Source organism: Neoarius graeffei, chromosome 1, assembly GCF_027579695.1.
Source record: "Neoarius graeffei isolate fNeoGra1 chromosome 1, fNeoGra1.pri, whole genome shotgun sequence".
Lineage (NCBI taxonomy): Eukaryota > Metazoa > Chordata > Actinopteri > Siluriformes > Ariidae > Neoarius > Neoarius graeffei.
Window position 1 is genome coordinate 82,495,474 of NC_083569.1, and position 26,332 is coordinate 82,521,805.

The 26,332-nt window shown below is 40.8% G+C and overlaps 1 pseudogene; it reads left to right on the forward strand.

Moving 5' to 3' along the window:
* Window positions 1-17,218: 17,218 nt before the first annotated feature.
* Window positions 17,219-26,332, forward strand: part of LOC132897728 (butyrophilin subfamily 1 member A1-like) — a 115,426-nt pseudogene continuing 106,312 nt past the window's right edge.

Sequence of the window (26,332 nt, forward strand, 5' to 3'; positions counted from 1 at the left end):
ATGGAAAATGACTGCAATTACCACAAGGCATTGGTTTCTTTTATTTGGACATGATGCATGTTTCCTGCTGAAATGCCTAAAAAAACCCTTGATGATGTAACCAATCCTGTGTGAGTTTAGAAGTAGTGATGTGTATGGGGCCAATTAGAATTTAGGGATGATTAATCTTGAATCTGCTACTACCTACAACACAGAAGTGAAGGAGAGAATATGTTTGGGCTACGAAGTTCACGGATGTAGAGCAGGAGCAGCCAAGTTCGTAAAAAGAGGCTTATTTAATATTTTTGGAGACTAAGTACAGCTAATAGGCTACTGGCCCAAATGTTAACAAGTGTCTGTAGTGATAGGCTCCAGAGTGTTTGCTTTCATCTGTTAAGTTTAAAAGTGGGCGACCAAGCTAATAATTTTTTCAGTTCTTTTCCTGTATTTGTGGATATATCAAGTGCTGTAGCATACTGTATGTTGTAATGGCAAGAAAAGTGTTGAGTTTTGAACTTTCTTCATTGCAACAAGACATTAGATTAAGTGAACATGAACTCTGATAAAGCTAGCAAAGCCACTTTTGGAAGAACAGCTCGCTCATCAAAGGCTTATTGTCATCTGGACTGCCTGCTGCTACAGGGAGCTAATCTTCATTGCCATCGTCTTGCTCGCCACGCATCCTGGACTGCTGAGCTCGTGAGTAGCTTGTTTGAAGCTCAACTGCTAATTCTTCCACCAAGCATGGTAATAGTGTGAGTGAACTTTATTTTGTTTCAGCTGGATTTCATTTACCATTGGAACTTCATCTCATCTCATTATCTCTAGCCGCTTTATCCTTCTACAGGGTCGCAGGCAAGCTGGAGCCTATCCCAGCTGACTATGGGCGAAAGGCGGGTACACCCTGGACAAGTCGCCAGGTCATCACAGGGCTGACACATAGACACAGACAACCATTCACACCTACGGTCAATTTAGAGTCACCAGTTAACCTAACCTGCATGTCTTTGGACTGTGGGGGAAACCGGAGCACCCGGAGGAAACCCACGCGGACACGGGGAGAACATGCAAACTCCACACAGAAAGGCCCTCGCCGGCCCCGGGGCTCGAACCCAGGACCTTCTTGCTGTGAGGCGACAGCGCTAACCACTACACCACCGTGCCGCCCCATTGGAACTTGCATTGTGAATTATTTTTTTCATGTACACCAATGTTTAATGGGCCCCTATGTTTTTTTTTTTATATTTTTGCAAGCTTGCTATTATAATTTCATAGAGACATATTGAACTGATTCTGACTGAGTATTATTGACTGTATTTGTATTGAAAACAGTGTTCAACTGTCACTTCATCACCTAACCTTTTGTGAAGGGTATTTTTTTCTTTTGTTCTTTTCCATTAGTGGGATTAATAGTGCCACTCAGCGTAGTGGTTGAATAGGGGTACTGTCAGAGGATTTGTGATAGGTTTTAGTTCATTATACAGTTGTGCACGAAGGTGACGGAAGTGAATTGAGACTTCTTATTTGTATTTCATATTTAGTCAACTATATTTTCTTTACATACATTTGCACACATTTCTCTCTCACACACAGACACACACACTTATTTATACATTCTTACACTTTATTTCATTTGAACAAAGGGTAAAATAAATGTCACCTACTTGTTAAACTTTATCTGAAGTGTGGCACTGCCATATTGTAGTTTAACTGACACTTCCTGGTAATAAGAACTACTCTTTACATTTACTATTTTATTGTACATAAATTCTCAGCGGGGCGGCACGGTGGTGTAGTAGTTAGCGCTGTCGCCTCACAGCAAGAGGGTCCAGGTTCGATCCCCGTGGCCGGCGAGGGCCTTTCTGTGTGGAGCTTGCATGTTCTCCCTGTGTCCGCGTGGGTTTCCTCCGGGTGCTCCAGTTTCCCCCACAGTCCAAAGACATGCAGGTTAGGTTAACTGGTGACTCTAAATTGACCGTAGGTGTGAATGTGAGTGTGAATGGTTGTCTGTGTCTGTGTCAGCCCTGTGATAACCTGGCGACTTGTCCAGGGTGTACCCTGCCTTTCGCCCGTAGTCAGCTGGGATAGGCTCCAGCTTGCCTGCGACCCTGTAGGACAGGATAAAGCGGCTAGAGATAATGAGATGAGATGAGAAATTCTCAGCAGATCTTCTGCTGAGTGTGTGAATATGTGATTTCCTGATGTGAAAATCAGCACTCTTCAGTCACAAGACAAAGTAATTCTACAGAGATACGAGAGCATTCTGCGTCAGAAGCTTTCAAAAAATAAAGGAAAAATTCCCAGTGAGAGATCAAATCTTGACGAATCTGTCAGTGGTCAATCCTGAGAACCATGATGATGTGAAACCAGAGCAGATTTTGACTTTGGCAGAGAGATTTCCAAATGTAATGAAGGCAGATGCCAGAGAACAACTCCATTTAGAAGTCCTGGATTATGTCTCATCTAACCTGGAAGCACTGGTGCCAAATTATAAGAATTTACCAGTTGATGAGCTCTGGGGGAAGCTGTCCAAAGTCACGTCTGTGAGCTCAGGGCAGTTGAGATTCAGGGAACTCTGTCAGCTGATGAAGCTGCTATTGGTGCTGCCAAATTCTAACTGTGATGTGGAAAGGGCATTCAGCATGGTGCATCACAACAAGACAGAATTTAGGAGTCAGATGTCTCACCAAACACTTGTGAATCTGATGTCTCGCAAGATTAACAAGTTTATTGACACAGAGTGCTACGAGGTGGTTTTGTCAGCTTGGGACATCTGGAATAGTGTTCTGTAGTTTTTTAGTTGACCTTTTCTATCTTCCCCAACATGATGATACAGTAAATGAGTTTTATAGGAGTTGTTTTGTGAAAAATTAAAGGGTGTGTTTGACTGATGACTTCAGCCTTTGATTTCACCAATGCACTGTTTTAAGCTGCACTTTAAATCATTCATCATGGACATGCATGTGGTGTCGGGGCAGATGAAAGGTGGACCAAATGGGTGCTTCTTCATTTTCAACACATTTTTCTTTTCTGTACAAACTGAGATGGGGTTGAAGTGAATGGGTTTTGGGAAGCATCGATAAAATGACTGACATGAGACACATGTACTGTAAACATTCACTCCGGACAGTAGCACAATTTTTTAAACAGGTTTTCTCAGCCACAGTAAAACCCTGTGCGACATTTTTTGTACTTATTTGTACAAGTAAGAAATAATAAAAAAAAATTTAATTTGGACCACTGCAAAGTTCAAAGTTAGTGACCTCAGAAAGACAACCTGAATTCTTAGTGTGCTTAGTGCTGCTCTGTGGCAGTTTTAAAAGTTTTACCTGATACCAGAACACTCGCTGTTACAGTCGTCTACAGACTGAAATATTGCCCTTGTGCTGTTTAGATAATCAGCCTAAACATTTTAATTTGTAGTGTTTCAAGATATCATAATTCCTAATAAATGTCCTAATTTAATGCTAAATCGCTGCTCTGTACTCTGTCAGTGTCTGATGTAAAGTGCACATGGTTAACATGTGAGTGTGTTGAATGCGGTGTTACGGCAGTCTGGTGTAAAATGGGATTAAGAGGAGCTCAGTTTGAGCTTCATGAACACAGGAGGAGATGAGAGAGCTGGACAGTCTAAAGGACTAAAGCTCTGCTGCATCAGTATTTACACAGAGATGAAGCAAGAGCTACAATCTTTCTGACATCACTATAACCAGGCAGTCAAATGGCATTGTGGGTAATGCAGGATACGATTAATAAAAGTTAAAACTGCCAATGTATAAATTTAAAAAAACTTTGCATTTCATTTCAGAATAAATCTTGAACTCCACTGAAGCTCAGCTGATAATTATAAAGATTAACATACAAATCATTCAGGGTGGATTTTTCCTTTAAAAACTGAGTAAGTATTTTAGTATTCACACATTAATAGAGAGATTTGTGCTTGTAGCTTGTTTTGGTGAGTTTCAGTTCAATCCTTGAAACTTATCTTTGCTCGCATATCTGCTCTCTGTCATAAAACGATCCTGCTCAGTAATTTTCCATCACCCACTGAAGCTCCCCATCACACTCAGACAGCTCTGCTTCCTGAGATTACATTTTCTCATCATACTATTCCACCACACTCCTGAATGTGGATATATCTTCATGTTTATCCTTCAATAAACTGAATATCTCTGAACAGCTGAGTCTGTGTCAGTTGCTCCCGAATATCTGTGAGACAGAATCTTCTCGGCGGCAGAGGACTTATATTTCTCAATCAGTCACACTTTATCATACATATAGCCTCATACTATAATTTTATATCACACAACTTAGGCCTGGTGCAAAGTCTAAAAAAAGTCTAAAGTCCTTCCTGCGCCACAGGTGCATTGGGTGGCGCAGATCTCCATTTCTATAGCCCTTGGAAGCCTGGTGCAAGTTGAACCTAAACTAGTTGCTTCAAAGACACCACCTGACCTCTTCTCATGTTTCTTTAGAAAACAAAAGTACACCGACTGAAAGCATGAACTTTGGAACAAAGTGTGTTTACTTTTAGTGTCTTATTGTGAAAATATTCATCTTAAAATGAGTGAGTATTTTGGATTATTTAGATTTTTTGAGAGAAGTGATGTGTTAAATTGTGCTAAAACAAGTGTAATGTGTAAAATGTTATTTATCTTGTGAAACAGACTGAAGCAATAATGAGAACCTTTCTTTCAGGGATTATTTGTGTGACTCTCCTGATTCTCTCCAGCTTTGTGGAATCTCAATCAGGTATGAGAACAACCACCTTTCCTTCTTTCTCTCTCTGTGTATTAGTGAACTCTAAGGTTGTGGAATTCAGTAAGTTTAGTGGAGTTTATTGGAGAATAAAAGTTGTTTTTGAGAGAACTGATTTCAGCTCCTCTTGGTGTGTGACTCTTTAAAGGAATAGAAAATGTAAAATAAATACATGCATGGGGTGGTAGCTTATAATATTGAGAGCCTGTAAGAAAAGTTTCAGGCATGTTTGACCATTTATAAGAAAGTTGAGTGTTTTTGTATCGCTGCTCTAAAGCCACCAGGAGGCTGCCATGTTGCCTGTTGGAAGGGCAATGCATGACATCATTTGGGCGCAAGGCTGAGTGTATACTTCAGTACTGAAAGGGCAAAGTGAAAGGTCTACTAAGGTGACAATGTCGAGTTTTTCACTATACATCTGAAATAGTGTCTTAATGAGCTGCAACCCTGACTTATGGACAAACCTGAATGCTTTACCTGTAAAACGAAACTGAAACCATGCATGACACTACTCCTTAGCATGCTTAGCATGCTCTCAACTCATTCATGAAAAACTTCAAGACGTCCCCAGGCTAGCCTACCGTAATTACTGTAGTAGGCAGTCCTACCTCCAAAGCAGCGCAGAAAGAGGGTAAACAAACACTGCTTTATGATACAGGATTCATGTAAACATTACAGCAGGATGCACTTGTATGAAAAAAGGCGAAAATATTGGCAGAAACACCCGAGCTGCTGGTATGGTATGGATTTATTTGGTAAAATTCATACATGTAAAAGAGTATACAACCCCGATTCCAAAAAAGTTGGGACAAAGTACAAATTGTAAATAAAAATGGAATGCAATAATTTACAAATCTCAAAAACTGTTATTGTATTCACAATAGAACATAGACAACATGTCAAATGTCGAAAGTGAGACATTTTGAAATTTCATGCCAAATTATTGGCTCATTTGAAATTTCATGACAGCAACACATCTCAAAAAAGTTGGAACAGGGGCAATAAGAGGCTGGAAAAGTTAAAGGTACAAAAAAGGAACAGCTGGAGGACCAAATTGCAACTCATTAGGTCAATTGGCAATAGGTCATTAACATGACTGGGTATAAAAGGAGCATCTTGGAGTGGCAGCGGCTCTCAGAAGTAAAGATGGGAAGAGGCTCACCAATCCCCCTAATTCTGCGCCGACAAATAGTGGAGCAATATCAGAAAGGAGTTCGACAGTGTAAAATTGCAAAGAGTTTGAGCATATCATCTACAGTGCATAATATCAAAAGATTCAGAGAATCTGGAAGAATCTCTGTGCGTAAGGGTCAAGGCCGGAAAACCATACTGGGTGCCCGTGATCTTTGGGCCCTTAGACGGCACTGCATCACATACAGGCATGCTTCTGTATTGGAAATCACAAAATGGGCTCAGGAATATTTCCAGAGAACATTATCTGTGAACACAATTCACCGTGCCATCCGCCGTTGCCAGCTAAAACTCTATAGTTCAAAGAAGAAGCCGTATCTAAACATGATCCAGAAGCACAGACGTCTTCTCTGGGCCAAGGCTCATTTAAAATGGACTGTGGCAAAGTGGAAAACTGTTCTGTGGTCAGATGAATCAAAATTTGAAGTTCTTTATGGAAATCAGGGACGCCGTGTCATTCGGACTAAAGAGGAGAAGGATGACCCAAGTTATCAGCGCTCAGTTCAGAAGCCTGCATCTCTGATGGTATGGGGTTGCATTAGTGTGTGTGGCATGGGCAGCTTACACATCTGGAAAGACACCATCAATGCTGAAGTGTATATCCAGGTTCTAGAGCAACATATGCTCCCAGCCAGACGACGTCTCTTTCAGGGAAGACCTTGCATTTTCCAATATGACAATGCCAAACCACATACTGCATCAATTACAGCATCATGGCTGTGTAGAAGAAGGGTCCGGGTACTGAACTGGCCAGCCTGCAGTCCAGATTTTTCACCCATAGAAAACATTTGGCACATCATAAAACTGAAGATACGACAAAAAAGACCTAAGACAGTTGAGCAACTAGAATCCTACATTAGACAAGAATGGGTTAACATTCCTATCCCTAAACTTGAGCAACTTGTCTCCTCAGTCCCCAGACGTTTACAGACTGTTGTAAAGAGAAAAGAGGATGTCTCACAGTGGTAAACATGGCCTTGTCCCAACTTTTTTGAGATATGGTGTTGTCATGAAATTTAAAATCACCTAATTTTTCTCTTTAAATAATACATTTTCTCAGTTTAAACATTTGATATGTCATCTATGTTCTATTCTGAATAAAATATGGAATTTTGAAACTTCCACATCATTGCATTGTTTTTATTTACAATTTGTACTTTGTCCCAACTTTTTTGGAATCGGGGTTGTAAATATCACCGAGGACAACACAAAGCATAAAATACACTTATTTCTAATGTGGTCCTCTTGATTACAGCAAGAAACAATAAAATATCAGACAATAATAAATTGACATTGTATAAACAATGATGGAAGTCATAAACAAAAATATATGCCAACTGTAATTATCACAGAGTACAACTAGATAACAGAAATATCACCAAAATGATTAAAAATTAGTTATATACACATAATAAAACTGGGTTTGGAATTTACTCCATAAAAACTTTCACCTGTTTCTTAAAATTATCACGCGTTTGACTAGATTGCATTGAACGAGGTCAGCTGTTCCACAAACAAAATTCCTGTATACCTAAAAGAACTTTGAATGGATTATGTAAAGTCTGACATCACTTACAATACATGGCTGTATTCGACAAAACGGACCATAGTGCCAGCGACATTTCTTCACTGATTTCCTCGAGTATTGCAGACAGTGACACAAATAATGATGATCATGATAAACAAGCATTACCATTTCAATTGGTTACACACAAGTGAAAAATATTTAGAGTTGTTTTAGTTAGTCATTACCGAGGCTTTTTTGATAACACTGAATCAAAGCAAGACACCCAACAAACATCAAGCTGCTTAGCTGCATCAGCAATTATTACATTTATGCCCAAAGGAACTCAAAACAACATCCATCCATTATCTGTAACCGCTTATCCTGTTCTACAGGGCTGCAGGCAAGCTGGAGCCTATCCCAGCTGACTATGGGCAAGAGACAGGGTACACCCTGGACAAGTCACCAGATTAATCGCAGGGCTGACACACAGACACAAACAACCATTCACACACCTTCACATTCACACCTACGGTCAATTTAGAGCCACCAATTAGCCTAAACTGCATGTCTTTGGATTGTGGGGGAAACCCACGCAAACACGGGGAGAACATGCAAACTCCACACAGAAAGGCCCTCGCAGGCCGCTGGGCTCAAACTCAGGACCTTTTTGCTGTGAAGCGACACTGCTAACCACTACACCACCGTGCCGCCCCTCAAAATAACATCACACTTAATAAAAAAAGTTAGGGAAGCCATAAAAAGTGTTTTCTTACCCTTTGAACTTTTCTTTTGCGGACAACTGACCATGTTGTCTCATTTGTCTTGTCTGCTTTTTGGCCGAAGATTGTGGGAACCGCATCTGGATTCAGTGCTGGCTTGTACAGTATTCCTCATGCCTGGTACATCTGAGTTGTTTGAGTGACAATTTTCTTCAAAATGTTTCGAGCACACGAGCTGTGTGAAGCAGTATTTGTTCACCCCCTGTGTGTTGCTGCGGGGGTTGGACTGTCTACTATGGTAATTACGGTAGGCTAGCCTGGTGATGTCCTGATGAAGTTTTTCATGAATGAGTCAAGAGCATGCTAAGTGTGTGTAGAAAGACCCTGATGTGGGTGGAGCACAGAAGCATGGCAGGCGGTTGTTTGTGTCTTACTTCCTTTATTCTTGCTTTTCAGCACACAACTCACACTCTCATACACAAGCTACTAGCAAGCCCTCAACGCCGACCTCCCCTTCTCACTCTCCTTTTATAGGGCGCGGTCACTGGAGGAGACACACACAAACACGTTAATTGACAACAGGTGTAGTGACATGACCACTCACCTTCACTGACTCCGCCCTCCATTCACAGACTAACACTCGGCCACGCCCCCGCTGCCACAGCATGCTAATGAGTGTTTATGCTGCCAGGAATGTGGAAAAACTCACGCACTTGCCTTTTCAACAGATTTAGGTCCGTCAGATTGTATGCAGATCTGTTTGTAGGTTGTCTAGCAAGGTTACAGTCCGCAGAACGAGGCTGTCATGGTAGCACTACTTGTACCGGGGATATAAATATGAAAAGTTACCTCCCTCATTCAGTCACATAGGAATGCATCCTATGTGGTAAAATAATTTTAATAAGATTTAACCAAAACTATAATCTTTATTATAGTTCTCTGTATTTTTACATGAGCTTACAGAAGGAAAACACATTTGATGCAATCCAATAATACTTTCATTCACTGTGTATTTTAAGAAATTATAAACATTAATCTAAAGCATCACTTGTGTTATTTTCTGTGGGTCTCTGTATGTATACAATATTCAGGCATGAGATTTTTCAGCTAAAAATCTGATTTAAGACTTCCCCTTCATTGTTATATTAAAATTCAAGACAAGAGTATTATTTCAGATTTTTCACTCTGAGCTCTCTCATGCCTGATACATGAATCCCATAACCTATAGTAACTGATAGAACAATATCAACAATTCAAAAACTCTTTAATTGTATAAATTTCAAATGGTTTGCAATTAATTGGAATCCACTGTTTTTATCATTTCAACTGCGCATCATACCCTTGTCCAATTGAAAATGTCGTTCACGCACTTTTCTCCCCCATAAGAATTTTGAAATGGCAAGTATGCCAGTAAAAACAAGTTGTAAACTTTATAAAAGAATTTCAGGGAATGATGTAAAATAAGTGAAGTGTATAGCATGTCCCTTTTTAAGATTTTTTTAAATAATTCCAGCTAACTAGTACTTTAATGAAAGTTTTGTGCAGAAAGTCTTTCATATAGGAGTTGCCTCTCAGAGTTCACCAAAAAGAAGTGACTCATTCACACGAATGAGTCACTTCATTTTGTCACGCTTCCGGGCTCACCCTCCCTTTCTGCCTCAACCCTCAGGACTCCATTTCCTCCTCAGTATACAAGTGCACTTCCATGGCAGGATAAAGGAAACTACATTTTGCCGCCTATGTAGTCCCCTATTTATACAAAATTGAGTCATTCAGGATTCAGCCATGTTTTTGCTCAGCGTTAGTAACAGTTATGGGTTTTTAGCTTTCTCCTGAAATGTTTTATTTTATTTCTTCTTCCTCAGGGTAGTAAAACTCACTTTCGCTGTGAACACTGTTGTTATTGCTATCCATGCTGTAAAATTAATGCTATTCTCCTGAGAAATGCGAAAATAAATGTTGACAAAAATGCTACTATGTTTGTTGTTGTGAACGAGCGAGTTGCCAGAGGTCCGTACCGTAGGATTTGGACCCACTCGCCACTCAGCGCACAGGATTTGATGGAAACCGGACCAAAAATGAAAACGTTTCAGGAGAAAGCTAAAAACCCGTAACTGCTGCTAACGCCGAGCAAAAACATGGCTGAATCCCGAATGACTCAATTTTGTATAAATAGGGGACTACATAGGCGGCAAGATGTAGTTTTTTTCCTGCCATGGAAGTGCACTTGTATACTGAGAAGGAAGCCATTTTCATGACAGCTGTGAATGAGGATTCAAAAGGCTCGGTTTTCCCTTTCGGGCGCTCTCGTTTCTGTTAGAATTTGATAAAGAAAAAAAAAGTATTATTTACTAGCTTAAGGTCGAGCCGTATGGTGAAATACTGTGACCTTGGCCTTGAATACTTTCAAGACCTCGGTCACGGTATTTCACGATACAGACCTCCCAGCTGGTAAATAACATTTACTTAGCTTGTGTGCCCGATCACATCCATAAATCTCTGTAAGCTACACTGCCAAGCTAACTGACCGAGCAACAGCTAACTGCCTGAAGTGAGGGAATTTCTTATTACTCCAATACTATAGTCAGTTCCGATAATGTAGCTGAGCAAACTGCGTCAAATACCACATTTTATTTAAATTTAGCATCATGGAAAGAATTTTAATGTTAGCCGAATGGGTAATTATACCTGAGAGCTTTGACTGGTCATGCAAGTAGATTAATATTCAGTCCAAAAGGAGCAATCTATTACAATATCCAATCTAGCGTTTAACATTTTGAACACTTGACTTTCAATTTGCAGATTGGTGGTGAACTCCAATAGTTCTGTGATTTGTCATGGAAAAATGACAAACACCAACACCAGTCTCATCCTTTTGCAAGAGAAACGGACAAGTGATGAGGGTTCGGCACACCCCTCACACCGTCCCTTTGTTCTCAAATCTATATATACTCTTCACTAGATAAAGGCATCTATTGCATTACATCATTGCAATTACATGCCCTGATCACATGCCATATGTGGTAGATATTTACAGCAAACTGCAAAAAAAATTCTTAATGGAATAGAAAAATCTGAATATTTCAAGTATGTAATTTTTTATATGCTCGGACTTTAATTCTGATCTATTCTATTTATTGCAATAGGATTCCAAATATTCTAAGCATTCTATTCTGTTATGAATCAGGAAAAAAAAATCACAGCACTTTTATTTTTTTAAAAAAGTACTTCATCTACTTCAACAATGTTACACAAAGATCGATACATAACAGTTGTAAATGTCACTTAATTCCACAGGGTGTCGAAAATGGTGGACACCGGTGAAAGTGATCACTATCATCGACACCTCACGTGACTTCTCAAACACGCGTTTAGATACAAAATGACGACTGTCAAATGAAAGAGTAAGAAACAAAATAAGTTTCGACAAGGATATTATGAAATATCGGTGAATTTGATCAGTAAAAACATGTCCATGATCTTTCCACCATGCTTACCTGCGGTGATAATGTCCAGGTTTCTCAAATTGCTGATTGTGCTAAAAAACAATTCCATCTCAGGTAACGAGCTGTCATAGACAAGATCAAAGGGAGAGGGGGGGTCTACTGGTTGATTAATTAACCAATAATAACTGTTGTAACTGAAACTCACCTTTTTTTTTTTATTGGTAAATCTGAAAAGATGTTGATAATTATGGACTGTCGATAATTATAGCCGCCGTTTTACTGTCATGGTCATACGTTAATGAGGGATGGAACCCGGTATGTTTCTACATTGGAATGACACATTTCTAATTAGCTTGTTCTCTCTGCCTATTTTCTTTCTGTGGTCATTACAGACTGGGAAGGTAACAGTCCAATCTGAAAGTTCCAGTATGTCCCCAAGTCACATCAACTTTTCTTTCAAAAGTAAGAAGAAAAAAGTTCACAGCATGGGAACTTCTCATCTCTCATCTCATTATCTCTAGCCGCTTTATCCTGTTCTACAGGGTCACAGGCAAGCTGGAGCCTATCCCAGCTGACTACGGGCGAAAGGCGGGGTACACCCTGGACAAGTCGCCAGGTCATCACAGGGCTGACACATAGACACAGACAACCATTCACACTCACATTCACACCTATGGTCAATTTAGAGTCACCAGTTAACCTAACCTGCATGTCTTTGGACTGTGGGGGAAACCGGGGCACCCGGAGAAAACCCACGCGGACACGGGGAGAACAAGCATGGGAACTTATTATGGGAAATAAATTAGTAATGCATGGAGCCTTTTTGTTTGTTTGATACTTCAAATATATAAATTAGTCTGGACAGCCTTGTTATTGCTGTTCTGACCAGGTATCTATTGTAGCTATTAGTTAAAGGTCCATTATGCGAGAATTGATATTTTATCCTCTCTGACTTGTCCTATAGTTGCGGAATATAATTCACTTTTATGCCATGCTTTGAGTTCCCGTCATAGATAGCTGTGCACGAGCATTGTTCACAAGCCGATTGTGGCGGCACGAGGCGTAAAGTATGGATTAGGACAGTGTAAAGGATTTAATTTGTTGCCAGATAATGCCACCCTGGGAATTTCACCCAGGGAAATATTTTGGATATGATAACCCCCAAAAGAAACACAAAAAGGGTACTTAGGTTCGTTAGCAAGTGAGACAGAGACGGCAGTTCAAGAATACAAAAATACAAGTTTTATTATTAACAAGTTAATTTTTGTTTTAAAAAGAATAAAATATCACTCGCTCTGGGACAACCAAGGGAAAACCAATTAGGGCTGAGACTCACGGTGCCAGATGGCGCAAATAAAAAGGGGAATCCCAGGAACACCACACATGAAGCAACTAAATAGGAAGCAAAAACCACCCTATGTGCAAAACACAATACAAGGGGAACACTATCACCAGGACACCAATCCACCACCGTAGACTCAGCACCTGAATGGGGGGGCCAGAGAGCAACGGGTAAGAAATTAAAACAAAACTAATAACAAAGAAAAGAAATCAAAATTACATTTAAACTAAAACCAGAAGAAAACACACTAGCAAATCAAATGATTAACCAAAATCTACAGAATCAGTTGAAATGCAGAATCCAATAACCTAAATAAACACAAATTAATCCCAATTCCAGGTTACAACAAAACCAATTATTATCAAAGAAAATAATGAATGTACCAATAGACAAACAAACACATAAAAGAACAGAATAACTAAATCACCACGCTGTTCTCTCACACATGCGTACACACACACAGATAAGACGTGGCTTGACTTAATTAAAAGACAGCGTTACTGAGCCACAGCTTCGCCTGGGGAGCACCGGCAAGCCATGGAAGCAACTGGCCAGCTGAATAGTCAGCGTCAGGCAAGGCAACCAGAAGCAAAGTCGGCTGTGGCAAGGCCGTGCATGCCCGACGCAAGACAAAGTGAAGCAGTGCAACGCAGTGCAAAGTAACGCGAAGCAAAACAGCTTAAGGCAAAGCAGCAGTGGTTTCTCACAGGGTTACCGTCTTTATGCTGCTGCTAGACTACCTTTACCCTGCAATACAAAACAAATACAAACATCATGTTGATTTTAGCTTTATACTGTAGGTCTAAACTGTAAGCGTCGCTGTGGCAGTTTAATGGGTAGTGGTTTAAAGATTAGTGATATGGGTTTGAAAAAATCCACTTTTTGGAAATTAGCTTCATCTCACACTGAAAAAATGAAAAAAAATCCAACCTTTAAGTGAAAACTTTATTCAGAGAAAAACAAACCCCTCATCAAGAAATAACTATTTTCAACAAAAACATGTGCCACTATTATTTACACCCCTGCATTTAATACTTTGTAGAACCTCCATTTGCCAGTAAAACAGCACTGAGTCTCTTCTAGAACACTTTATAAGGTTGGAGATACAGAGCAGGACATCAGAGACCATTCCTCTTTACACAATCTCTCCACCTCATCCAGGGTCCTCGGCCCTCTTTTGTGCCCTCTCCTCTTCAGCTCACCCCACAGGTTTTCACTGGGGTTCAGGTCAGGGGACTGAGATGACCAGGGCAGAAGCTTGATTCTATGCTCAGTGAACCATTTTCCTGTTGATTTGAACATGTGCTTCAGATCATTGTCCTGCTGGAAGATCCAGTGATGACCCAGTTTTAGTTTCCTGGCAGAGGCAACCAGATTCTGACTTAAAATGTCCTTGTATTTCATGGAGTCCATGATGCCATGTACCCTAACAAGGTTTCCAGGACCTTTGGAGGAAAAACAGCCACAAAACATTACAGAACTTCCACCATATTTTACAGTTGGGATCAGGTTCTTTTAATTATAGCCATCCTTAAACCCACCTTGAGTATTTATTGCCAGAAAGCTCAATTTTTGTGACATCAGACCATAGAACACGGTTCCAGTCAAAGTTGTAGTAACGTTTCTCAAACTTCAGGCTCTTATGCTTGTTTTAACTGACAGATTTTTTTTTTCTTTCTGGCAAACCTTCCAAATAATCTGTTGGCAAGGAGGTGGAGTCTGATGGTGGTTTTGGAGACTTACAAACCACAAGATTTTGCTTTTTCTCATAATTCACCAACAGTGATCCTTGGATTTTTTTTTTTACCTCTCTTACTCTCCTCAATGTACATGGGGGCAAAATAAATTTGGCTCCTCTTCCAGACAAGTTTGTAACAGTTCCAGTTGGTGTCCACTTTTATTATTATTATTATTGTTGTTGTTGTTGTTGTTGTTGTCCTAACAGTAGAAATGGACATTTTCAGGTGAGAAGCTTTTTTTAATATTATTTTAATAACCATTCCCTGACTTATGAAGCTCAACACACTTCTCCCCCATTTGGTTTGTGTGTTCTCTTATTCAAGATTCAAGAAGTTTATAACACATACATAACACAATAACACATACACTCAACAAACACATGACAAAAAGATGCATGAAAAAAGGGAATAAAAGTAGTAAATGTAGTAAAACTAAATAGGTAAGAGAAGTGCCAAAAAACCTGAGTTAATCTGTAAAGTGACTCTGTGCTTTGTGCAAACAGGTAGCTGCAGTGGGCATGCTGGAGAATGGGGAGTGCAGTATTTAATGTGTTGTATTGTTCAGGAGCCTGATAGCCTTTGGATAGAAACTGTTTGTGAGTCTTGTAGTCCTTGATTTGACACTCCGGTAGCGTCTCGCTGATGGCAGGAGTGTAAAGAGGCTGTGTTGTGGGTGTGTGTTGTCCTTAATAATGTTATGGGCCCTCCTGATGACCCTAGTGTTGTAAATGCCCTGTAGTGATGGGAAGGCTGTTCCAGAGATGTACTGGGCACTGTTTATCACCCAGTGTTTATCACTGTGTGACCTCATAGTCATACAGCCTTCCTGTCCTGAGCAGTGCAGTTTCCATACCACACTGTGATTGAGCTGGTGATGACACTCTCGACTGTGCATCTGTAGAAGTTGCTGAGGATTTTGGCTGACATGCCAAACTTCCTCAGCCTTGTCAAGAAATACAGTCTCTGCTGTGACTTTTTCAGAAGCTGCTGAGTGTTGTGAGACCAGGTGAGGTCCTCACTGATGTGAGTGCCAAGGAACTTAAAAGTTCTTACCCTCTTCACCTTTGTCTCCCCAATGTATATTGGGGTGTGCTGCTCCCTCCTCCTAGGCAGTGGCGATTCTAGGGTCTAGTGGGGCCCCAATCAGAAATTCATTGGGGGGCCCCACCACCGCCCGCCCACAACAAAAAAAAACAATATAAATAAAGTATGGTCATGCTAGCGCGAGTGAAACAAGACTAGCACCATTTGCACTACATCATTCATTATCAACGGTAGGGAAAAATACTATTGTCTCTGTTCATTATTATTGCTACTGACTTACCACCATCTTGCTTTCTTCTCCCCTCGTCTTCTTTTTTCTTCTTTCTTTTTTCACTCCCGGATGGATAGTTTCTCTTCATAATAATTTAGCCATGGAGGTCTACCAACACGCAATATGTGCACGTTAATAGCCTACAGGGTTTCCGATTTGTGCAAACATGTGGTTGCACGTGCAGGAAGGGATCCCTCTGCAGACTGCAAGCGCTGATTGCTTGAAGACTTTTGTCACTCAAAAATGTGGTCACACAATTGGCTGCTTAGCATTTTGTTCCTCCCAACAGCTTATTGTAAACGGGAAACCCGTGAGAGTCAGACTCAGCGAATGACTTTTCAAAACGCAAATTTCGATTCTTCTTCACTCTCGACTCGCAAATTTCTCTATCAACTGCTGTGCAAATTTCGACTCTCTGTCGCCACCTGGTGGGGGCCCCAAGCAGCTGATTGGCTTGCCTGGTGAGAAAAATCGCCTCTGCTCCTAGGATCAATAATCAACTCCTTGGTCTTATCTGTATTTAAGGAGAGATTATTTTCCTGGCACAAGGCCACCAGTCCTGCCACCTCCCTCCTATATGCTGTCTCCTCTCCACCGGTGATTAGTCCAATGACTGTGGTATTGTCCACAAACTTTATAATGCTGGTGTTGGACTCAGAGGCCACACAGTCATAGGTGAAGAGGGTTTACAGCAGAGGGCTCAGTAAGCAACCCTGGGGGGTCCCTGTGCTCACAGTCCTGATGCCTGATGTCCAGTTTCCTACTCTGACTGACTGGGGTCTGTTTGACAGAAAGTTCAGCACCCAGTGTTCTCTTACCTTTCCCATGTTGATGGATGACTAAGGGAATTTTGCCTCTGTGTGACCTCATAGTCATACCCCAGTTAATCAGGAAGTCATGGATTACAACTTGAAAGTTCCTACACACTCCAATCAACTCAAAAATCCACAATTGAAATGGGAACCATGCTTCAGTTACATAGTGTTCACTATAATTTCCAGGGTGCCAATAAAAGTGGCATATGCTTTGATTGAAAATAATTATTTCTTGATGAGGGATTTGTTTTTCTCTGAATAAATTAATTTCAATTAAGGGTTGGATTTTTCAGATTTTTTCAGTGTGAGATGAAGCTACTTCACCAAAAGGTGGATTTTTTTCTAACCATTTTTACTAATCTTTTTTTAAACTCATCTTAATAGATAGATAGATAAAATATATAATTGTATTTGTTTCTTTTTTGGGGGGGAAAACAACAGAGAGATTCCAGGTGGTTGGTCCAGAAGCTCCTCTTGTTGCTGTTGCTGGTGAAGATCTGGTTCTGCCCTGTTTTCTCAAATCCACCACCAGTGCTGTGGACATGACAGTGGAATGGATGAGACTAGAGGAAACGGCTTCATTAGTGCATCTCTACAAGGATCGTGAAGACAGAAATGGAAAGCAGGCTCAGCCCTACAGAGGAAGAACATCACTATTTAAAGAGGAGCTACAGAAAGGCAACGCTTCACTCAAACTCTCACCTCTCCAACTCTCTGATGAAGGAGAATATAAGTGCCTCATTGAGGACAAATCCTGGTATGATGACATCATTGTTCACATCATTGTCGAGGGTAAGATCCATTTCTGCACTGAAGCTTTATGCAGTGAAATGTGTTTTTCCTGTTCTAACTCACCTCATTTAACTCAGGAAGGGCTGTTAATTAGCTGATTAGATGAATCCGGTGTGCTGAGAGAAGGGAAACACTAAACCATGCAGGACAGAGTATTTCAGAACCAGGGTTGGGAACCTGTGGACTACATGATCCCCAGCACAGGAGTTACTCAGACATGCACTCACTAGGAGGTGGTGTACAGCTCAAACATCCAAATCAGAATCTGCTTTTTTGGCCAAGTGTGCCTGAGTGTACAAGGAATCTGTTTCCAGTTTATAGAGACCCTACACTGAAAAAAGTGAAACAAAGCTGTTGTTCATTTAATGTATTTGTTTTCATTCCAGTGAATAAAAAAAATAGTTTGCTCCCATATTCAAAAGTTGTTTAAATGAATTTAAAATATTCAGGTTTAACAAAGATTATTTACATTAAGTAATAAAACCAATGTATTCAGGGGTGCCATGGCTCAGTTGACTAAGGCGCCATACCATAAATCCGGGGATCTGTGTTTGATTCCGACCTGAGGTCATTTCCTGATCCCTCTCTGTTTCTCTCTAGCTCATTTCCTGTCTCTACACTGTCCTATCCAATAAAGGTGAAAAAGCCCAAAAAAAACATTTAATTTAGGAAAATCTGAAATAATTGCTTTGGTTCAACCATCAGAAATTGGTTTACATGAAGTTAAATATTTCAGGTCAAATCAAATGAATTATTTATATTGTATAACACTATAATATTAGGTGTGATCGATTACCTCAATTTTTTTTTTTTATTTGAGCCAATGTTTAATTTTTTTCAGTGTACAGTACACATTTACACCTACAGACACTATGCAACAGAGCCTGATAGAAATAAAACATAGAATGACAGCTATCACGCGACAGTTTACAGTGCAAACATCATCACACACACAAACCAGTTTACACATTGGCACATAACAGTGAAGTCTTGGTAGTAAATAAATATATTTCACATGGTATTGATCGTCCGTGTGTAAGATATTGCACAAAAAAAGTGTTGTGTAAATGTTAAAAATCAGTAGTGCATTGAGGTTCGGTAGTGAATGGAGGTTTATGGGAGGGTGTTTATAGTCTTTGTGGCTGCCAGGAAAAAACTATTCTGTTGCCTGGAAGTTCTTGTCCTGATTTGTCTGTAACACCTTCCAGAGGGAAGGAGTCTGAACTCTCTCTCTCACTGTGTGTGTGTGTGTGTGTGTGTGTGTGTGTGTGTGTGTGTGTGTGTGTGTGTGTGAGAGAGAGAGAGAGAGAGAGAGAGAGAGAGATAGATTCTTCTCCCCTTCCCATCTTGATGAAAATCGAGGCCATTAGTGTCATAGCCCTGGCTAAAATCCAGCATCTCTTCTCTAATGTCCATATTGCACAACAGACGCTGGCAATGTTGAATAATGAAACCGTGAGATTGACGCGAAAATGGCTTGGACTAAATAGTCATACGACAAGAGACATTATTTACCAACCACGCAGAAGCGGGGGCCTAGGTGTCCCAAATATTGAATGGCTTTACACCTCGGTTAGAATTGCCCATCTGATTAATATGCTGAACAACGATGACCCAGCTGTCAGAGAGCTGGCGCGCGAATCGCTTCTCTTACATCTACAGCGACGCAAAATTCCTGTCGCCTCCCTAAATGAGCCCCAGTTTCTTGGGTTCAAACTAAAAGCAAACGGAAAGCTAGACATGAAGGCGGCTGGATTCGGTGTGCGCTCGGACTGGATCGATCTCAATGACCTTTGCCAACGTACAGGAGTAGAACTCTCCTGGCTAGGACCCGATGGAGCAGCAGCAGCGCTTGAGGACATCTTATCTAACCATCAAATCTCCACACTGGTGGTCCTGAATACAAATAACGCCCCACCCTGTCATTTACATCTTAAAAACATTAGACATTCACTTCTACATCACAGACAAACACAAAGCGCACAACATTGGAAAAGTCTTAAATTACAGGGAAAGCTAGCACATTTACCATTTGCTGATCATTTAACTTCACATTCTGTTTTAAAAAACAACTTCATCTCAGAAGAAATCCTTACCTTTACAATTAAGGCAAGACTTCAATGCCTCCCAACAAGATATAACCTGGCAACAGGGTATCCTTCCAAATATACCCCCAATTGCATACTGCACATAAATGATCAAGAAAATGAAACAGTAGCCCACATATTAACCGGATGTAATTACTACAAGGGACAGTATGTAGCCAGGCATGACCGTCTAGTCAGTTTGGTTGCAAATGATTTAAAAAATATAAATCAAGGAAATGATTGTAATGTTTTTCTACACAGTACTGTAAAAACAAACTGGTTTAATCAAAACACAGATAATGACTATTTCAAAAACATTCCAAATACCCCAGATATTGTGATTGTAAACAAATTAGAGAACTCTGTGCTTATTACAGAAGTGGGGTGCTGCTTTGATTCCTACATGGACACTTGCTATTATTCCAAGCTACTAAAATACCAACCATTACAGGAACGCATCCTCCAGCTGGGATATGAATGCAAGTTAATAGTATTGGTTTTTGGGAGCTTAGGTCATATACATAAGAATGTTGTTAGAGGATTGCAGATAGGGGGACTGCAAAAGGGGGGCGCAAAAGTATTGGCAAAATATTGTTCTGTTTCAGCTATCATTGGTAGCATGCAAATATGGAAACGAAAATGTTTTGTTTATCCTTGAAAGTCGATTGATTTATTAACAACAATATTAGTATAAGTGTGTAAGCCATTAAGATCTGTCAGCCGGTCAATAACCTCTTCCAAGTTATTTGGATCTTGTATTCTTTGTTTTTCTCTTGGGTCCAAATAAAAATAATCTGTGTGTGTGTGTGTGTGTGTGTGTGTGTGTGAGAGAGAGAGAGTTATTGTAGTTTTGAAATTTTCATTCATTTTTATTTTATTTTATTTTGTCTTGCAGGTTTTTCTTTATTTCATTTTAGTGCACAAGTGCATAAGTAGTTTTATTTTTATTTTGACTAATTTATTAGTTTTAGTTTAGTTTTTACTTAGTTTTAGTGTTGGCTTTAGTTTTTCAGATATTGTACAGTCATAGACATTCCATAATAACTAGATAACTAGGACCCATGCTTTTTACTTTTGACACAATTAGACACCATATTGGTTTGCTGATCTTGTCATAGATATCCCATTTTGTATATTGCACTTTCTGTAACAATAGGAATTATTGTTAGGAACCTTTGTTTAGTTGAGTGTGACACACGGACATTTTTTGAAGTGACACCACCTGAGTTACTGGACCGAGCTGAATGTACCTTACACTCCAAGAGTTTAATAAAGTTTGTAACCCAGTAGGGTTGTACAGTATGAACAGTGTACGCTTCTTGGGATGAAGTAACAGACTTTAACATGGTGGCAGCGGAAGAGGACTCGGTCTGAGTATGTACGAGTTTTCTCCGGTCGGAGCAGAGTTACCGGATGCTCGTTTTAGCCGCTAGCGCGAGACTGCCGTGTGACGCCATGGAGGGACTGAAGCCGCCGCAAACGCTGTGTTTGGACTCCAGCAACCTTTCTAAAACATGGAAGAATTGGAGGGACGAGTTTGCTCTCTATGTGGATCTGGCAATGGCCGAGGCTGATGATAAACAGAAGGTAAAACTGTTCAGCTATCTTGTTGGCGAGAGCGGCAGAGAACTTTTGGATACCCTGATGGGCGATACAGCTAGGGATGCTTGAAAAATAGAGGACATCATTACAAAGTTTGATGATCACTGCAACCCCAGCGTGAATGAGATTGTGGAACGCTATCGTTTCTTCATGAGGAACCAGGGCGCCAGCAAAAATATAGACAGTTATGTCGCAGAACTGAGACTGCTGGCAAAAACATGCAACTTTGGGACTTTGAGAGACTCGCTCATACGTGATAGGATTGTGTGTGTTGGAAGCAAAGCAATTATGAGAGAGAGAGACTGTTGCAGGAGAAAAACCTGACGCTGGACATGTTTGCAACTGTGCAGAGCCACGGAGCTCTCTAGGGAGAATGTTAAAACCATCACCGGATCGATGGTAGAGGAGGTGCATACTGTTCAAGGAGCGCAGTTCCAGAGGAAAGCTAACAACACAGTGGAGTGTAAATTCTGCAGGAAAACACATGAAAAAAATAAACAGAAATGTCTGGCGTTTGGGAAGAAGTGCGCAAAGTGTGGCAGAGAGGACCACTTTGCAGTGAAATGTAAAGCAAAACCGGACCAAAGGTGGAAGAAAAATGTGAGTACTGTAGCAACAGAATATGTGAGTGATGAATATGAAGATATAACATGTATCACTGAAACAGTGGATGCAGTGGAGGCAGACTCGAGCAAAGATGTGGAAGCAGAGAGAGTAAAGGATGGAAAAGAGAATAACACAGTTAAAGAGGACACTCAGCTTCTCTATGCTGGCATGCTACTAGACAAAGACCTCGTCAAGTTCCAAATAGACTGTGGTGCTAGTTGCAACATTATCCCCATTAACCTGCTGAACCCAGACATCAAGCTAGAACACACTAACAGTGTACTAGTTATGTACAACAAAAGCAAGCTGAGGCCATTGGGAAAATGTAAAATCAAAATAATAAATCCAAGAAATCACAAACAATATCGCTTGGAGTTTCAAGTGGTACATGCGGGCGGTGCAGTGCCTCTGCTGGGCAGGAGAGCCAGTGAGGCAATGAAACTGATTAAGGTGCACCATGAGAACATTATGACAATAGACAGTATAGTCACAACGGAAAAAACTGAAAAAACAGAACAATGGACAATGGAACAAATCAAAGCAAGTTATGCTGATGTGTTCATGGGAGATGGCTGTCTTGAAGGAAAATACAAAATGGAGATGGACAGCACAGTGAAGCCGGTGCAGCTGCCAAAGAGACGAGTCCCAGTTGCCCTGATGAAACCACTGAAGGAAGAGCTCAAAGACCTGCAACACAGAGGAATAATCACTCCTGTAGAATGCAGCACAGACTCGATCAGTGCTATGGTGGTAGTACAGAAACAGAATGGTAAGCCAAGAGTCTGTATTGATCCCAAACCCTTGAACAAAGCATTAAAGCGCAGTCACTTCCCACTTCCAACCACTGAAGACATTTTACCAGACTTATCAAGAGCTAAAGTGTTCACAGTGTGTGATGTCAAGAGTGGATTCTGGCATGTACAGCTGGAGGAGGAATCCAGCTATTTGACAACATTCGCTACTCCTTTCGGACGTTACAGATGGCTGAGGATGCCGATGGGCATAAGTCCAGCCCCTGAAATATTCCAGAGAAAGCTCACACAGGTGTTGGACAATGTACCTGGTCTGTACATTATTGCGGATGACATCCTCATCACAGGACAAGGAGAGACACAAGAGGAAGCAGAATGGGATCACGATGAAAAATTGAAACAGTTTCTCGACAGATGCAGGGAAAAGAACATAAAACTACATGCAGAAAAATTCAGACTGAGACAAAAAGAGACCACATACATCGGACACCGCTTGACGGCAGATGGACTCAAAGCAGATCCTGAAAAAGTGCGTGCAGTGGAGCAGATGCCGGCACCGACAGATGTAAAAGGAGTGCAGAGGCTACTAGGTATGGTTAATTACCTCACCAAGTTTTGCCCTCACCTCTCAGACCAGTGCAAAGTGCTGAGAGACCTGACACACAAAGACAGTGAGTGGAAATGGACAACAGAGCACGAGGAAGCATTCCTTAAACTTAAAGAGACAATAGTGAATGCTCCAGTACTGAAATATTATAACCCGGATGAGGAGCTGACAGTACAGTGCGACGCTTCAGACACAGGTTTGGGTGCAGCGCTCATGCAGATGGGAAAACCAGTCGCTTTTGCAAGCAGGGCACTGACACAGACTGAGGGTCGCTATGCCCAAATAGAAAAAGAGTTTCTAGCTATGGTTTTCAGCATGGAAAAATTCCACCAGTACACATATGGTCGCAAAGTCACAGTCCAGAGTGATCACAAGCCATTAGAAACCATTGTACGAAAACCCCTACTGAGTGCGCCCAAAAGGCTGCAGGGCATGATGCTGCGCATACAAAAATATGACTTGGACATTATGTATGTGCCTGGAAGGGACATGTTACTCGCTGACACACTCAGCAGAGCCTATCTTCCTGAGAGTACACCTGTGGAAGATGAAGTAGAGACTGTCAACATGGTGCAACACTTACCGATCTCATCTGACAGACTACATGACATACGGTCTGCCACAGGAAAAGACAATACATTGCAGCTTCTCATTAAAACAATGAGCCAGAAATGGCCCAAAGATAAAGCACAGGTACCGAGTGAAATCAGGCCTTGCTTCTCATTACAAGGAGAACTAAGCCACCAAGGTAGAATAGTCTTCTGGGGTGAGCGAGCTGTCATTCCAGACGCACTGAGATCAGACATCACTAGCCGATTACACTCATCACATCTGGGTGTTGAAGGATGCCTACGCAGAGCTAGAGAGTGTGTCTACTGGTTGGGCATGAACGATCAGATAAAAAAGTACATTGCCAAGTGTGATATCTGTAGATCAATGGACAATAAACAACATAAAGAAACACTAATGTCACATGAAGTGCCGAGTAGGCCATGGGCAAAGGTGGGCACAGATCTTTTTGTGTTTAACAGTAAAGACTATCTCATCACTGTGGATTATTTCTCAAACTTTTGGGAAATAGACTACTTGGCAGACACTAAACCTACCACAGTGATAAAAAAACTGAAAGCTCATTTTGCCTGCCAAGGTGTTCCGGATACAGTGATCTTGGACAATGGCCCACAATATGAGTCCCAGGACTTCAAAAAATTCAGTGAACAGTGGGGATTCCAGCATGTGACTTCGTCACCTGGTTACCCGCAGAGCAATGTCAAGGCTGAATCAGCTGTTAAGACAGCAAAAAGACTTCTCATCAAAGCCAAAGCAGCTGGGCAGGATCCTTATCTTGCTCTTCTGGACCACTGCAATACACCGTCACAGGGCCTGGACAGCAGTCCAGCACAGCGACTACTTAGTCGCCATACCAAAACACTGTTGCCAACGAAAGCAAGCCTGCTAAAACCAAAAGTTGTTCAGATCAGTCAGAATCTGAGGAACAAGCAGCAATGTCAGAGGACATACTACAACAGATCAGCTAGAGACCTGGACATATTTACCACTGGTGACTGGGTGAGGATACAACCACTCCCACCCCACACTGTCTGGAGATTAGGCAGGGTGCTGAAGCCAGTTGATGGGAGGTCCTATGAGGTTCAGTTGCACACTGGTGGTGTCATAAGGAGAAATCGCAGACACCTCAGGCATGCACCTGGAGTGACTTTCAGTGACCCTATGGACATTGAGATCAGCATCCCCAGTCCACCACAGGCTGTGGGAAAGGAATGTTCAGAGACTGTTCCTGTCCCTCACACTGTCACAGTAAGACATACACCCAGAGACACTGGTAACAGAAATACCCCTGTCACAACCAGAGCTGGTCGCACAGTGGTGCAGCCACAGCGATACAAGGACTGTGTGTTATTCTGTTGATAGATAAAGTGATATGCTGATGTTTATATACATTTTATACTCAGGGAAAGTAAATAACAAAAGTTATGGTTTACATATGTTGGGATTATTGTGACCATTTGCATATTTCAAGTTCATACTGTAGCTAAGGGTTGAGCAATACAAATTATGAAATGGTTATGGTTACGGTTTTGTTTGTTAGCTGCTATTTTCATCAGTTGCCGAGAGAGAATTTGAATTGATGAACATATGTAACTGTTTATGATTAAGTAATAAGCACTGTTAGTATTAGAGTTTTGTTTGTTGGCTAAAGTCAAATTTGGAGATAACAGCTCTAACTCTCAAAAGAGAAAGGATGTAACAATAGGAATTATTGTTAGGAACCTTTGTTTAGTTGAGTGTGACACACGGACATTTTTTGAAGTGACACCACCTGAGTTACCGGACCGAGCTGAATGTAGCTTACACTCCAAGAGTTTAATAAAGTTTGTAACCCAGTAGGGTTATACAGTACGAACAGTGTACGCTTCTGAAGTAACAGACTTTAACACTTTCGACTCTATTGATGAAAATAGGTGTTTTAACAATGAAACAATACAGTACTTAGCAATAATGAAAATATGTGGCAAAGAGAGTTTGTGATCACTGATGGTGTTAAATCGGAGTGTCAGTGAACGTGTTTTTCATATGTTTATAGCCAACATGAAAGAAATCAGTGTTTGTTCATCTAAATGAAACTGGATATTGTGATACAGTAGTTCAGACTGTGTGTTTTATCATAGGTTTTTCTGATAGAAAATTCTCCTTTGTCCCTAACATTTAAATCTGCTTTTGCGCTAATTGTCTTGCTTAACATGCTGTTTGTTCATGGATAAATCTCTCCAGTAAAGTTAGTTTGTTTTTAGTTATTCGGATTTCAGCAAGTTATAAAAACATGGTACACAGACTTTAATGAGCTCAATCTTCCTATCCATCCATCCATCTATCAATCCATCCAGTAAACCTATTCTATACCCTTCTTCCATTTATAAATCATTATAATGGCAACCATGTAAGATAATATCATATTATATAGATAACTCCTTGTGTGTGCTGTATGAAAATCAGTGCACCCAAAAGCCAAAATACTGTAAATAGCTGAAAAATATGTTTGGTACTTGAATTCTT